Below are 17,332 nucleotides of genomic sequence, written 5' to 3'. Positions count from 1 at the left end.
AGGTCTCTCTCAAATCTCTATTTTTTTTTTTTTGGTATGGGGGACTAAATTCAGGAGCACTCAGCCACTGAGCCACATCACTAGCCCTATTTTGTATTTTATTTGAAGACAGGGTCTCACTGAGTTGCTCAGCACCTTGCTTTTGCTGAGGATGGCTTTAAACTTGTGATCCTCCTATCTTAGCCTCCCAAGCCACTGGGATCACAGGCATGCACCACTGTGCCCAGCTCTCAAACCCCTATCTTCTTACCCACTGTGTTAGATTTTGAAAGAATTATTAGATTAAGAATGTCCTTTATTTTCTGGATGATTAAAGAATAGACCTGTGGGCTTATCATTTATTAGCTTAGAAATAAAGAAAATTTTCACAAAATATCCCTCTCTTCTGCACCTTATTATATTACAGATTCTTCCTGAAATTCTCCTATTGCCAAACGCAGAACAGACGTACATAAACACACACTCCACTGAGCTGTAGCATCTTAATCTTCAAAAGGGTCCCAAAAACAGCTTGAAATGAGTATTGCTCTTTTCACCTTTGATCCCAGAAACCATGGCAGGTTAAAAATTCTGGAAACATGTTTCCTACGGGAAGTTGCATTAATAGGCATCTCTCACTCCACCTAGAAATTGGTTGGCCAAAACTTGTTGCAAATTGATTGTTGTTGAACCTGATATGATTTTAAATCCACTGGTGGAATTTCTGTTGACAATAATTCTGCAGCACATTTGTTTATAAGCAAAGTTCTTTTGTAATTCATCCATTTATATTTTTGTATTTTTTCGGATGACAGTGATTGTAGGAAAGTGGCAACCTATCTGCTGGAGGGGCTGATCATTTTTCACTCTTTATCCTTTTTAGGAGCATCTCTACCTTAAGGCTGATCAGCCCCCAAGATGTTAAGAGACATAAATCTTATAATTCTCTATTAGGTGCTTAACATAAGTTCTTCTTTTTTTAAAAAAAAAAAATCACCTCTAGTTAGGTATATGCCAAGTTCTTGGGCCTCAGTCTTCTCATCTAAATAAAAAAAACCAGACTAAATATTCTTTTCATTACCTTCTATTTCTGTCAAATGCTTTCACTTCTCACAGTGTCTCCAAGGCAGAGCTTGTGAATATGAAAGTCTAGCATGAAGCTAGAAATAATGAAGAGGATCCGATATTCTTTCTACAAATAAAAAAAAATGATGAATTCTAAGTAGGGGAGAGAAATGACAATGAACAGGTTGCTGAAGCCAATCTGTTTGTAGAATTTCTATTATTCAGGCCAGTATGTCAAGCTGCATATAATTCACTCATTGGAGTCCTCACTGAGGACTTTAACTACACCCAGAGACCAGCAAGGATACCACAGAGGTCGGGCGGCAGCATTAAAAGAACATCTCATTTCATGATAAAACGTCATCATATTAAGTGTAAGAGGAATGTGCCTCAACATAAGAAGGAGCATCTATAAGAAACACATAGCCAACATCACAATGGAGAAAGATAAAAGTTTTCTTCTGAGATCAAGAACAAGGCAAAGACATCCATTCTCATCATTTCTATTCAATATAGTACTGAATATTCTAAATAAAACATTTAGACAAGAAAAGGAAACAAAAGGCATCCAAATAAGAAAAGGATAAGTAAAATTGTACTTGTCTGCATGCAGCATAATCATATATATATATATATATATATATATATATCACATACAAAAATTGGTATCAATTCTACACTCTAACAATGAACTATCAAAAAAATTTAAGAAAATCCAATTTATAACAGCATCAAAAAAAATTAGGAATAAATTTAATCAAGAGGAAGAAAGATTGGAACACTGAACACTATAAAACATTGATGAAAGAAGTTGAAGAAGACACAAATAAATGGAAAGATAGAACATGTTCATGGATTGGAAGAATGTATGCTGTTTAAACATATACACACACTCATGTGTGCACACACACACACATGCACAAACATCACCAGAATACAATTAGTCTTTAAGAAGAAGGAAATCCAGTCATTTGCACCAACATCGATAAATATAGACAGAATTTTGTTAATTGAAACAAGCCAAACACAGAAAAACAAATACTAAATAATCTCACTTAGCATGGAATCTTAAATAGTCAAGCTGAGAAAAAAAAGCAGAAAACTAGTGGGATTATTGCCATATCCTGGAAGCTGTGTTGGGAAAAAAATGGGGAGATGTTTGTTAAAGGAATAATATAGCAGTGTGGTGAGTATAGTTAATACAACAGGATTGCATACTTGAAATTTGCTAAGAGAGTTTATCTTAAACATTCTCAGCACATTTGCACACACACAAAGTAGGTGAAGTGATGTATATGTTAATTAGCTTGATTGTAGTAATTATCTCAGAATGCATACATATATCTAAGCATTACATTGCACATCATAAATGTATACAATCTTAATTTGTCAATTAAACATCTATAAAGTTGGAAAAAAAAATAGCTCATCTCCTCCCTACTCCTCCATTCTCCCTGAATCTAGACATAGGCTATTGTGAGCTAGAGGAGCTGGCTTCCATCTAGGTGGAAGAAGGAGTGATCTTGTTAAAGACAGAACATACCATGCCCAGGGGTGACTTGACCTTTAAGTTCACGGTACTGATGACTGACATCCTAGATGCTGGTAAATTTTCCACCAGGAAACATATGTTCTGCAAAATGCATGAAGAGTTAGATTTGGTTGGGATTCCTAGATGGAAAGCCAAGGGATAAACAGACTCAGTAAGAACTGATCTGAAATGGTGAAGGCTTGGATTTTATTTAGTTCTTCAGTACTGACCTTTTATTTTTTGTCTTTGTCTTATCTGCAATAGTTAAATTAATGGTTAACGCACAACTCAACACTTTGATGTGTTTTCTTCAGAAAATGTTATATGTTAAGGAAGGCTTTTTCTTCCTTTCTTATCTTCAAAGAAAGTATAAGTTTGGCTGTGAGGATTAAAAAGACGTATAATCAGAATGCACAGTCCCTAGAAAGCACACGGTATTTTGGATGGCCTCATAGTTTCTATTATATAGTTGTGATAGTGGTGGTGATGGTGCTAAATGAGATAGTGGTGAGGATTTTTGTGCTGATACTAGTGCTGATGGTGACGGGGGTACTCTGTGGTGGTAATGATGGTGGTATGATGTTGACTACAGTGGTGGCAGTAAGAGTAGTGATGGCAGTGGTAGTGGTGGTGATGATGGTGGTGGTAGTGGTTGAGGTGATGGTGGTGGTGATGGTCATGGTATTGCAGCAGTGATAGTGGTGGTGGTGGTGATGGTGGAAGTTTTCATTGTGCTTTCCTTGGAGCTAAGTCATCCTCCTATTTATTATCCTTGGTTCAGCTCCAATTCTCTCATCACTCCTGGGATCCACTCAACCTCTAGCCAGCATCCTTCTCTTGGTATTGTTGTAGAACTACCTACTGAAGTAAGTATACTTTGCCATTTCCCTTTATCCTAATTTCTCTTCCCAAATCTAATTTTCCATAAATAGATTCATATCGTTGGCCTCACTGAATTAAAACAACCTATTCGGAGCCTTATATCTCTGTCATGTATCATTATATATTTTTTTCTGATTTCCTTTTAGAATCACTATGTATTTTATCATCTTTTATTTACCTTCAGACCTGTCTATGTTAATATTACCATATTAGGGTAGCCCTCATCTTTAAACTCACTTCCACAAATTGTTTACTGTATGATGCTTCCCAGGAATAAATCTTCAAGCTGTTAAACATCCTTTCTTTTTTGAAACTAGTCTAGCTCAAGGACATATCTCCTAGATGCTGTCTTCTCCAGCTCCAAGAGGCCTTGGGCTGCCTTAGTCCACCTGCTGTAATATCACAGCAAGCAACTATGATGGCATTACATACTTCCCTTCACATTTTCTCCCTCTGGACCAGTAGGTTAACCAATCTGAGGACCTTGGCTCCTCTAGTACCTGAAAATTGTCCCTCACACTTTTCCTATTAACCAGTTTCTTTTTCTTGGAGTCTCCTGCCATGTCATGAGTTGCCTCCATGGATACAGCAAAGATACCAGAACCTACCTCTCAAGGTCAGATGAAGATGAAATGACACGATACACTTAAAATGCCAAGGGTACCACCTACCATAGATCAAATGTTCACGAAACATCAACCACAGTAATTTCTCCTTGACTTAAATATATCAAGCCCAATCCTGTAATGCCCTCGTTAAAGGTCATTGCTCTTGTTCAACTCCACAAAGATACAGAAGAATAAAGTAGCTTCAGACAAGGTGGCTTCAGAACAAGGTGACTCCAGCAGAAGCAGGGGACCAAAGTGAAGATCCTGAGACCTCACAGATAAGCAGAGGTGCAGGGAAAGGTATAGCACATGGAGATGAGATTGGGAAAAACAAGAAAATGAGGCCCTGCTTAAATTACCTTTACCCAGCATTAATCACAATGGATGCAGCATGAGGTCTATTTTTATACCAACATTAGAGGTCAAAGCCAGTGGAGATTTTGTATTTTTTTTTCTCCTTCTCAAATTACTCAGGACTCAAAGTGGAAAAGATGACCTGTTGGTTTGCTGACTGGATATTTTAGGTAAAGTCATGAGGCACTGAGTTTTCGCTCCCCAGGACAGAGTAAGGTGATGCTTTGTCAACCACCTGGCCAATTTTGTTGCTACTGACAGTTGATCCTAATACTGTGGTCAGCAAAGTAGGCCTGGGCTCCTACACGATCTACTTTGGCTCCTGGATTTCCATACAGGCTGTCTCCATTGATCAGATATAATCGAATAATGGCTGAAATTCTGCTTCTCGATGGGCCCTATAGGCCATTTCTTTATGACATGATCAAATTGGCCATAGCGCATTCAATTTGTTTTAATGGCCAACACAGATGCAATTAAGTGGATTGACTGTGCAGCGATCCAAATTGTCCATTAAGAAGGTGGCCGAAATAACTGGACCAAACGCGTAACCCCCTATCCACTTATTTTGGGATGTCTAGACTTGGTTGCACCTTTAATTTTCTTAAAATCCCTGTTAACTAGTTCTGTTTAATGTTGATGATACAGCCCTCTAAACGGAGACAAAGCAGCTTTGGAAAATAAAGCAGGATCTGTAGGATGATCCTGAACCTCCTGATGTGAGTGAAGTTAATAGGAAGGAAGTCGTACTTCAGTCGAACGCTGACGATTTATAAGGAAACGAGAAATTAAAAGCATTGGTGTAGATTGCTACTAATACTCATTTTATGAGGAGGAATTTATCTTTCCACATTAGCAGCCCCCAAGGTTGTGATCTGTCTCTAGAACTTGTACCTGCATTTGAGCAATTGACGAATGACTTCATCCACTCCTACTGTGCGAACTCAATCTCTGAAGGATAACTTCTCTTGCAGGAATTTTGAAGGAAAAAAAAAAAACATGCCCATTATATTATTGAATACAATTGATCTTTGAAGACCAGCGTATGGTTGGATATATGCATTCAATTCCTTTGTACAGTTATCAGGCCCTCTATACAGGAGATCTTGATGATGAGGCAATGGTAACATGTCTGCTAAGGTGTTTTCAATGGGAAGGTCAGCAGTAAAGGACTAGTAACTGCCAACGAAAACATGCAAAGTTTAATCAAATCAACTGAACTCTCCTCTGACACGTTGAGCCTGTTTGAAGGTCCTTTTTCCATTTCAATGGGTACTTCCCCTTTATGTTTGTCATCAATAATCACTGGGCAAAATCAAAAGAAAGGCATAAAAATAGCATAACTAGCAAATAAAGAAAAGCATCTCAGCTTCTTTCCAAGCAATAAAATCCTGCCACTGCTAGCTAAAATTAAAAGTATCCTGAATGAACACTGAGGGTTTTCATTACAATCTCATACTATTCTTTAGAACACCTTCTAAGTGAGGTGTAGCTATCTCCATTTGACTGACGGGAGAAGTGCAGTAAACCTGAGTGATGGACCAAGGCCATGTAGTTATTAGTGCTCAACAGAAGGGCCAAAGATGCTGGGCCAGAGCCTGGGTCCACCAGCTAGGAAACGGCATCTAGTTGCTGGCAATCAAAAACTTGCAGTCTCACTGAATGTCCACACACAAGTACTTCAGACTTGAAGGAGAACATCTCAGCCATCACATCCCCAAGGTCTCAGTTCCCCTGAAGGCAAGCAATGTTTTTTAGAGGCAATGCAGCATTGTAGTTAAAAGTGAAATATCTGAATTTGAATCCAGTCTTCACCATTCACTAGCCACATCTCAGCTCCTTATTTTCTTGGCTATAAACTAAGGTAAAGACTGGGTCTGCCTCACCAGCTCCTTCTTTATTATGTCCTGATGGGGATTATAAAGCTCTCCCCTGTTGATCTCTATGTACTGATTGGACCACTATGAGTACCTGACATTCAGTAAATATTTGTTGAATGAATAAATGAGGAACAAACAAGAAAAATCTCAAATTATTATTAATGATAATGGTATTAATAATGAATTACACACAAAGATCTCTTTTTCTTCATCTCTAAAATGGGATGAATACCATTTCTCCCTTTAGGTTGTTGAAATCACTTTAGAAAAATCTGTATGAGGGCTTGATATGGCATTTACCATTGCTGTTGCTGACCTGTCATTATTATTTAAAAAGATGTGGGGCTCCTCCAAGCATGGCACTCCTGCAGAAGGTGGAGAAGGTTGTGAGTAATTATAGGTGGCCGCCATATGCTGTAGGTGTTTTGTATAGTGCAATAACTAGCCCATGTAGGAAATATTTACATTCCTATTTCACTGGCTATGGAAACAGAGGCTCAGACCTACTCAAGGCCATTGCTGGTGGGATTTGGGTGCTGTTTGGTGTTCTGCTTCTCTGAAGTCTTGGACCTTCTAGGCCTATGTACTTCTTTGGCCAATTGGCGTTGCCTTTCCCCACACTGCAGCAGACCATTCTCTAGGACTCGGAGTGAAGGACCATGCCAAGGCCGTTCTAGTTGCTCCAGGTTGGTTTGAGGACAAGGAAAGGACTAGTATCAAACACCTGATAGATAGCAGGGACTCAGTAAGTGTCTGTCAAATAATAAGTGAATCCCTCTTCAGAGGCCTCCTGACCTGCTTTGGGTCCCAGGCAAAACTCCAGAGGCTCCGTGAGAACTTGAAGTGCAGTGGATCCTGATCAGGACATCCTTGACATAAGCACTGTCCAGGACAGATTTCATAGTTTGTCTCAATTCAGAGAGGAAGATTTGTTTGTGGCCATAAGTTAATATTGCCCTACCACCCAGCTACCGACTCCAATTTATCAGGCTCCAAATTGTCCCCCATTTTTAATCTACAGCAAATTTAAGAATACCTGCAAGCCATGAACCACCTCCGCAGCCCTGCCTTCTTCTTACGGTGGCACAATTAGTCAGACGATGAAGCTCTTTAACATGAAAGAAAACACTAAAAAATATTGATTTTTCTACAGAGCCATAATACTAAATGTCTCATTCCCAACTCAAGCGGGGACTAATTTAGAAGAGATGCATAAATCTGAAACCATCTGAGTGCAGTGACAATTTTTTAAAAAGCCTAACCAAAAAAAAAAAAAAATTTTTTTTTTTTATGTATGTGGAAGCTTGTCTATCATGAAATTACTCAGTTTGGATTCCTAGTAATAAAATATAAGGACTCGTTCTATATTAGGCAAGTCACTCCCATTATTAATTTGCTAGATAAATGGCTTTTCTATCTTGAAACTTTAAATGAAATGGAATTCACTAATCCTAATTGCTTTGCCTTCTACCGGAATTTTTCCCCATTAGTTCAGCATGTTTTCTTTTTTTCTCCCTCTTTTCCACTTGAAGAGAGGAGCCTTCTTCCACCGAAAGCCTCAGGGTATACTTCATGGGTTTATTAATTATCAGGTATTCATTCAGAGGGGTTAATTAAGCAATAACTTTCTGTTGACTGCAGTATACAGAGAATAAAAGGCCTGACTTGGCCTGCTGATTAAGCACCCACTGACGGACCTTCTCTTCCCTCCTTGCGGTTGAGTGGAATAAAAATCTCTGACCAGTTCTGGCGTTTGGTTGTAAGGCCACTCAGAAGGCCAGAGAAAACCAGTGAGTATTTACAACCCACCTGAGATCCTGCAAGATGGCTCCTGATGTGGGGTTTCTGAGTGGACATGACGTCCCTAGCGTCTTATTTCTTTATCACCGTTCTTTCTTCTGAGCCCACAGCTAAAACGTGCACTTTTCTCCCCTTCAGCCAATTGCTCCAGAGACCTTTCATTTGCTCTGGTCTCGGGGAGTCTGCAGCATGCCTTTGAGCAAGCCAAAGGGAGAATGGTTTCCTTCCCTCTCCACAGGGAGTTTGTTAGAATTAAAATAAGTCAGTGCCATCATTCCACCAACCAGGGGCAGGGATACTTACGAGCCAATTGTGGAACTTTTGTTGATTCTGATTATTCTTGTTATCTACTTAGGTATTGCCGTTCTCTAAATGCAGTCCCCAGGAGAAGCCCGTGGCACCTGTAGGGACGGTGGGCTCTTTGAGGGTTAACCAAGACTCCCCGAAGAAGGAAAAAAAAAAACAAAAGATGAGTGTCCTCTATCAAACTTCCCTTCATTCAGCTTTCAGAGGGAATGAAATAAAGCAATCTTAAAATCAGGGTCTGGGAATATTCTAGGATGTTCTCTGGAACAGAGATGAAAAAGGAGAGTTTATGGAAAACCTGTTCAACAGAGGCTTCTGACTCCATGGCTGACCACACCCAAAAATTAGGTGACAAGTGGAGAAAATAGGAGCCTGCATCTCGGGGTCTTCAATCTTTGTCTTCTCCAACTCCTCCCTCTTCCAGAAACACTCAGATGAGATGGTACCTTGCCCGGAGGACTCATCCTTCTTAAAATGATCAATGTCATCACAAACAAGGACAGTCTGAGGTCTGAGCACAGCTAACAGGAACCTAAGGGAACATGTTGAGTAAATGTAATGTGGGATCCCAGATGGCACGCTAGAACAGGGAAAAAAGATATTAGGTTAAAAAAAGAAACTAAGGAAATCTGAAAAAGCTGTGGACTTTAATTAATAATAATGCACTGATGTTAGTTCATCGATTTCAACAAATGCAACATACTAAAGCAAGTGTGTAATGAGAGAAACTGTATGTGGAGGTGGGAGTCATGTGGGATCTCAGTTTTTCCATAAATTTAAGCCTATTTCTAAGGTCTTTTTATAAAATCATAAAAATAAAATAATAATTGTTTGTTTTGGAACCGGGGATTGAACTCATGGGCACTCTGACCACTAGACCACATCCCCCGCCCTATTTTGTATTTTTTTAGAGACAGGGTTTCACTGAATTGCTTAGCACCTCACAGTTGCTGAAGCTGGCTTTGAACTCAGGATCCTCCTGCCTTAGCCTTTCCCAAAGTGCTGGGATTACAGGCATGGGCCACCGTGCCCAGCTTAAAAATAAGTTTTCAGTGAACGTTTTAATGCTATCTAGGTATGTCCTCCCTAAGACCATCCACTTTCTGTCCTAGAGTATAGGGAATAGCCATGATCTCAGGCTGCTTCTGACACTGGAAGTCCCCAGATCATATCTGAGTCCTTTCCAAAGAATGAGTCCCTTGCAGGGCCTTGTCAGGGACTGGTAAATCTGTGGCTGCTGCAGTTGATGTTCTATGTCTTTTTCCCCTACATAGGCTGGAGTAGCTGATAGAGGAAGCTACCCTGTTTTATACCTGAAGCATCCTAAAATAGCTAAGAAGCAGTTGCCCTGTGCCAGACTCTATGTTCAGGGCAGGTGCCAGCCTCCTGGGACCTTACAGCCCCCTGAAGAACAGGGAGGTGTTCTTGCTGCAAGGAACACGAAAGCTCTTATCAGAAAGAGGCACCAAGAGAATTATCTGTGAATGGCAGAAGAGGACCATGAGAACCTAGAGGAAGGGTCTGGAAGGTTGGTGTCCACACCTGAGGTTGTGGTGGATGCTCCCAGGAGACTGCAGCCCTCTCTCTAGCTGCCATATTGCAGTTCATTTGTGGAGAAAGCAAGCCTAAATTCAGCCTTTAGGAGAACAAAGGAGAAGCAGTTGTGACCCAAAGACTATAAATGTTTTTCTTAAGCAACCACAAGGGACAGGCTCTTTGGTGAGTGCACTTACCAGATGGCTGGGGCTTGTCAGCTGCTTCCAATCAAATCCTGCACCACTGAGTTGGTGCATCCCACACACTCAGCAAGATTCTGCTGAGTGGGGGGAAAAACACCCTTATTTGCTCCATACCTAGAAAGTGTGCTCTTGGGGTTTGGAGGGCGGAATCCAAAACCAACAAGAAAGTATCAGAAGAAGGAAATGGGAAGCTGAAGACAGCACCCTGTCCTGGGCCATGTGTTTTGTTTTAAGTTTATGGCGTTGGAGAAAGGCAAGGGGAGAAACTGGTTCTTCAAGTCAGAAGGTGTGGGCAGAGAAAGGCAGGAAAGGGGTGGGAGAGGAGGTGGGGGCGCTGGCCGGGGAGAGAAGAATGAGAAAGAGGGCAAGGAAGAGTTGAGAAGACTCACCACATTCTCAAAGTTCACAGGGTACTAAAATTCAGTTCCTTATGATGAATATAATTTTGCAAGTGACAATTTCTCTACTTGATTTCAGGTATGGAGAAAAACCAAGACTTCATTCATTCATTCCCATATATATATATTAATATCATAAACACACGGATTCATGCATATATATGAATATGTATGTGCGTGTGTGTGTGTGTGTGTGTGTATACACACACACATACATACTTTGGAAAACACATTTTAGTGGAAATCTAAAGCTATATTCTCCATGATTTACCTCCCCAGACATAAAATCATTCCCTTTTAAATAAACAATTGTTGGAACAACCATTTTTTACAGGAATGGAGAGGAAGGTCAGTGAGAATCTTGATGACTCAGTTGATAGGCTGCTGTTTGGTTCTAAAACCTTCCTGTCCACCCATCCACAGCAACCTACACCCCCTCTGTTTGAACGAAAGCCCTGGATAGCACGCTGGGCTTTGGCGAACAGAGCCCCAAATCAGATTCTAGGAGAATTGGGTGGGCGCTAGGACAATTCCCCTGACCAACTCGCTCTTGAATGTGAATGATGAGATTTTTTTCAGCTGCTTCCTGGGCACTGGGACAATGCTTGCTGCATTGGACCCTCCAACCAGTGTATATCATCTCATGAAAACAGAACTGCAAAGCCACGTGTTCACAACTGCTCAGGATGCCAAGTCACTGAGGGGGAGGCCCTGTTGCATAAAAAGGACAAAAGTCTACCGTGGAAGAAGTCATTTGTAGGTGCCCCATCCCAAGCCTTTCTAGGCAGCAGAGGCTTAAGAGGTCTGATTGGAGCTCAGTGGAAGACTGATTTTTTTTTCTAGTCTTCTTTCCTCCACACCAGATCATACAAACATGAAAACAAAGCCCAGCAATTTTGTTAAAAATGCAAATAAAACTTATCATGTTGATTACATACCTTCTGCCATCCAAAACCCCTTACAAGCCCTGATATTTAAACCTTCTAAGATTTAATGTCTACATCTTTAAGATATGGGGCAAAATAAGGGCTCCCAGGACCGTGGGGGAAGTTTAGAGATGCATGTCTTGCAAGGCACCTGGTGGCAATCGGGTAAGTCCAGAGTGTGAGCTCTCCTCCCCTGTCCTCTTTCTAGGCGGCACAACTCGGATCCAGCCACACTCTTCCCTTGATGAAACATAGTTTGGCAGCCTGTGAAATTGTTAATGTTTGGATTTGGATGATGGTGATGGGGAAAATTAAATCGCATGCATCTGAAATAAAACCAACCGCTCAGGAAGTATCTGGCACAGGGAAGCCTGATTTGGAGAAGTGCTCTTTTTCAAATTTCTCCACTATAAAAGTGCCACCAGAAAGAATTTGAGCCCTGGACACGCTGAGGTTGAAAGTGTCTTACTGGCAGAACTAGCTTATGAATCCTGAGCCTTCCCAGGAAAGAGGGAGACCAGGGATGGAGGAGGAAGCAGAGAGTGGCTCTTTCCTGGATTTGGGATGGAATGCTGCCTTCCGAATCCAGTCAAACTTCTCTTTGCCCAGAGGTGACTGGAATTTGTGCATTCTTGCAGCCAATGATTAATGGTTAGAAATCCATCCATAAAAATGTGGTCAGCAAGCTATAATTTTCCTTCTCAAAGATTGCCCCATTGTGTAGAGATTTTGCTTGCTTGTTTGTTTGTTTATTTTTTTAAAAATTCTGATGAGATGCTAAAAATATCATGGGGCTCATTGTTGACAAGGGTAGCTAAGTGTTTCTAAATCAGGATTTCAATGGATTTTTTGCTGCCATTAAATGTGAGCTTTCTCTAAGAAAGAATAAGTATGATGAAAAGGGACCGGATGCACATATACTATCCTGTTTATTTTAACTCTTTCCTGGTCACTTAAGCAAGCCAAGGGCATTTTAAACATTGTAGATCCCAGTACGTCTGGATTATTATTCTTCACTGGGTACGTAGTCCCTTGGTAAAATGTTCTATAGTGTATAATAGATGACCAAGAAATCTGGCAAGGGAGGATAAAGGAATGACTACTTAAGGAAATGACAGAATCAAGAGTATCTTCAAATTTCTGGCTGTCTCTCTTCAACTCACGACTCAAAACTCCATGTCTGCAAACTATGCCACGGGGAACTTGGCTCCAGGGACCTCCAAGCTGACTCTGGCTTCTCTCCCACATGCTCTTCTTGAAATACCCCACCAGAGTGCTCACTCCCTTATCTTTACAAAATCTTTAAGTTGTAGTGGTGTTTCCAAACTCATCTGATCCGAAAACAATCACCAGGGATGCTTGCTGTAAACACTCAGCCTTCCAAGTCCTTCCTGCGAATCTCAGCTCTGTTAGCACATTAGGTTCAACAGGGGAGCTTTTACAACTCCTGATGACCATGCTGCCTTGCAGACCAACTCTGTCAAAAATGCAGGGTGTGGGTCCAGGCATCAGTAATTCTACAGCTCCCCAGTTGATTCCCGTGTGAAGCCGAGCTGAGGACCCCTACAGAGCAGTGATTCAGCAGGTCTGTGCTTTGGGACCTCGGAGACTGCATGCACCACAAGCACCCAGGTAAATCCTATGGTCATGGAGCCATTTGGGAAATGTAAGTTGAGTATCCCCCCATCCAAAATCATTGGGAACCAGAAGTTTTTCAGATTTGTTTCCTTTTTTTTGTATTTTGGAATATCTGCATATACATACTGAATATCTTGGGGATGGGACCCAAGTCTTAAGGAAAAACAAACAAAAAACTCCTGCATGTCTCATATATATACCTTAGACACATATCCTGAAGGTAATTTCAGACGGTTCTTTTAATAATTTTAGGCACGAAATGGAGTTTCACAATGTGAGATTTTCCACTCGTGGCACCGTGTTGTTGGATATTGAAGCAGTTTGGATTTTGGACTTTCAGATCAAGAAGCCCAAATCTGTGCTGGCCTACTGCCCAGGGGCCAGACCAACACAGTGTCTGAAAGGCAGGTCAACTTCTCACAAGACTGGTCAGTCAAAGCTCACTGTTCTGGGCACCTCTAGTTTGACCCATCCCACACTACCATCTGGGAGACTGAAAGGGGAGTCCCTTCATTATAGACGGTGTCCCTTGTAAGAACATATGAAAGATTTGGAATGACTGTGTTTATTCCGTTGCAAGGTGTAATTGGGAAAATAAGAAAAACAAAACCTGGGACAGAGCCACTAAGAGAAGGCAATAGGTCCCGAGAAGAGATGAAGCAGGAAGGAGGAGGAGATATATGTGGGTCCTGAGAGCTTTCTTTCCTCTCCTAGTTCCAAATTCTCAGCAGGTGGAGACCTACCAACCATTCTTCCCAGCGCCTCCTCTACCCTTCCAATCAGGAGATCTTTATTTATCGCAACTCTTTATCTTGTCTATATGTTTCTATATATTTCTTCAGATTTTCTAGATCTGTGGGTTTTTATTTTTGGTAATCAAAAGATCCCTAAGATACTAACATCATGACAAATGAGATCTTCCAATGTCATCTATGACTTAATAATGCTGGGGCAGGAGTGCTATGTGCTGCTGGAAGCTCCTGTCTTACATTTGCTGAGCCCAAACTGTCAGGTCCTCCCCTGTCTTTCTCAAGCCTTAAAGCTTAGATCATGGTGACAGACAAGCTACTAGCTGTGTAGACTGCAATACATTACCCAGTGTCTTCACATTTCAATTTCTTCTTCTAAAATTGGGTGTCTGCCCTTCATAACTCAGTGTAAAAATGATAATAAGTTGAAAGTAGCTAGAACAGGTTTGAGTGACAGCAAATATTCCAGATTATGATTCTATTCCCTCCTACGAGGCAAGAGATAACCACTGTTGCCTAGAGGTCAGTCTGAAATTTCATAAATTTTATGTAACAAGGTCAAATAAGTGAGGGGAATAGGAAATTAAAGGACATCAAAATGGGTTTCTTTCCTGTAGTGCTTTTCAGAGTGATTACATGCCAGTGTGTATCTTGAGTTTCATCACGTTACTTTACAGGAATGTTCAGAATAGAGTTACTCAGGGGGTTACAGGATCTTGTAACCTATGGAGTATTTCCTGGGGGGTATCTTCTAGTAAGTGTCCTGGGATATTCTTCACAAGCTGTGCTTCTTGAAGCTTAGTGGTCCTGAAGGATAATTCTCAGGACTCTGTAAAGAAGAAGCTAGTGATGGCAAGTTTAATAAAACTCCAAAGACTTCAGCTCCACCAGGGAATCTTCCCATCTCACATTAGAAACTAAGAATCTGGTTTTTATTTATTTATTTATTTTTTTTTTTTTTGGAAAATGAAAAAACAAATACTTTAAATGTTTTGTACATTTGTAAATATATATAATATTTTAAATATTATGTATTTAAAAATCATGAACCTTCATCAGAACTTATAAATTCATGAGCAATGGCAATGAGACCTATTGACCATTCTTCCTAGACTCCAATGAACAAGTGGGATCCCTCTTTGCTAATCTCAAAGTTCTTTGTTTTTTTTTTCCTTTTAAGTCAGGGTTGTTGAGCTATAATTCATAAGCAATAAAATTAACTATTTTGTATTCAATACTGTGACACTTGACAAATAGGAAGAGTCCCGTAGCTACAACTATATTTAAGATACAGAATATTTTCATTACCCAGATAAGTTCCCAGCACCCTTTTGTAATCTCTTTCCACTCTCAGCCTCTAGCAACCACTAATGCTTTCTCTTCCTCTAGTTTCTTACTTTTATTTTTCCTTTCTAGAACATTACATAATTGAACTCATACAGTTATATTTATTTATGAATCAAGCTTCATACACTTACGATAATGCATTTGAGATTCACCCGTGATGCTTCATGTATCCTAGGTACCTTTCTTTTTATCACGAAGTTGTGTTGCACTGTATGGATATACCATAATTTGTTTATCCACTCATTAGTGGGTTGCCACTTGGGTGTATTCCATTTTCTGGTAATCACGAAGAAATGCACTGTAAACATGTATATTTAAGTTTTTGTGTGAAAGCATATTTTCATTCCTCTTGGGTAAATACACAGGGCTAAAATGACTGGGTCATATGTAAGTATATGTTTAACTTTAAGAAAGTGCAAAACTACTTTCCACAGTGGCTGCGCCAGAGTGGGTTCCCACCAGCAGTGGACGAGAGCTCCGGCTGCTCCCATTCTGAGCACTTGGACTTGCCAATTTGATGGTTAAAAATTACTTCAGATGTTCTAATAGACAGGTAGTGGTGTCTCATTGTGGATTTAACTTGAATTTACCTGATGACTAATGATGTTCACCATCTTTTCATGTCCTTATTTATCATGTCTATGTCTTCCTTGGTGAAGTATCTATTCAAATAGTTTTCCCATTTTTTATTAGGTTGTTTTCTTATTATTGAATTTTAAGGGTTCTTTATAGATTCTCTATAGCAATCCTTCATCAGATATGTATTTTGCAAATATTTTCTCATAGCTTGTGGCTGGCTTATTCATTTTAAGAGTGTCTTCTGAAGGGTAGAAATTTGTAATTTTGATGAGGTCCAATTTATCAATTTTTAAAAAATGGATTGTGTTTGTTGTGTTGTATCTAAGAAATTTTTGCCTGAATCAAGATTTTCCCTTATCTCTTCTTAAAAAGATTAATGTGTGGAGATTTTAGATTTAAATTTGTGATTCATTTTTAATTAATTTTTAGGTGCTACAAGGTATGGGGCAGTGTTCACCTATTTTGTATTTGGAATTTCTAACTATTCCAGCACCATTTGTTAAAGATCATTCTCAGTATTGACTCTTTTGTCTCTCTCTCTCTCTCTCTCTCTCTCTCTCTCTCTCTCTCTCTCTCTCTCTCTCTCTCTCTCTCTCTCTCTCTCTCTCTCTCTCTCTCTCTCTATATATATATATATATATATATATATACCAAAAAAAAGATATGTTAGTGTGTGTGTGTGTGTGTGTGTGTGTGTGTGTGTGTGTGTGTGGTGGGTATCTTTAAGTATTTTTAGTTGTTGCCCTAGGGTTTAAACATATATTAAAAAACTTATTGAGGTCAACCTCAACCTACAAATGATATTTTAATCCTATCTGTATAGGCAGAAGAGAAACTTACAAAGGTGCCATTCCAATTCCTCTCTGAGATACGCCCTGTGTTTCTGGGTCCCAAGATCAGACCGACCTTCAGCCAAACTTTGCTTGTACATGGTAAAGCTCCTGTAGGAGGGGTTCACTGCCCCTCCCTGGGCATGGGAGACTTCTACTGTGACCATCATAGGACGTGGGCCCTAGAACTCGGTCATTGTCTCCTCAGATAGAGCAAGATTTTACCTTGTACCTACCCCTCTGCTTGTGGGTCCTCTTCTGTGCCCTGGATGCCACCTGCTCTGCTGGCCTTGTTCAAGTAACTTTAGGATTTTGTTCAGGGAGAGGTGGAGCTTCCTGCCTTCCCACCCCACAATTCCTCCCTGTGCTGACCTGCACCGTGGAGAAGAGCTCCGTCTGCTCTCCGGCTTGGCCCCAGTCTCACTTGCTAGCATCTGGTGTAGGTCTACGTTGAAAATCCTGCCAGTGGGGAGAACTTACTTTGTGTCTTTGGCTCCCAGTGGCTCCACTCCTACACTAGCTTGTATTCAGTCTTGAGCAATTTGTTACAAATTTTAAGATGGTTCCTGGCACCACCCAGCCACGGGAGAACCTGGGCTCCCATCCCGTGTCTCCTTGGAGAGGCCTGTCTTCACTTAGAAATTGGGCTGTTTGGTTGCCTTGGAACCTCAACTCTATCCTGGATTCCAGAAAAGTTAACTTTGTGGTTCATCTCCTTTTT

This window comes from Ictidomys tridecemlineatus, chromosome 15 (genome assembly GCF_052094955.1).
Source record: "Ictidomys tridecemlineatus isolate mIctTri1 chromosome 15, mIctTri1.hap1, whole genome shotgun sequence".
Classification (NCBI taxonomy): Eukaryota; Metazoa; Chordata; class Mammalia; order Rodentia; family Sciuridae; genus Ictidomys; species Ictidomys tridecemlineatus.
This window is presented reverse-complemented; position numbering follows the sequence as displayed.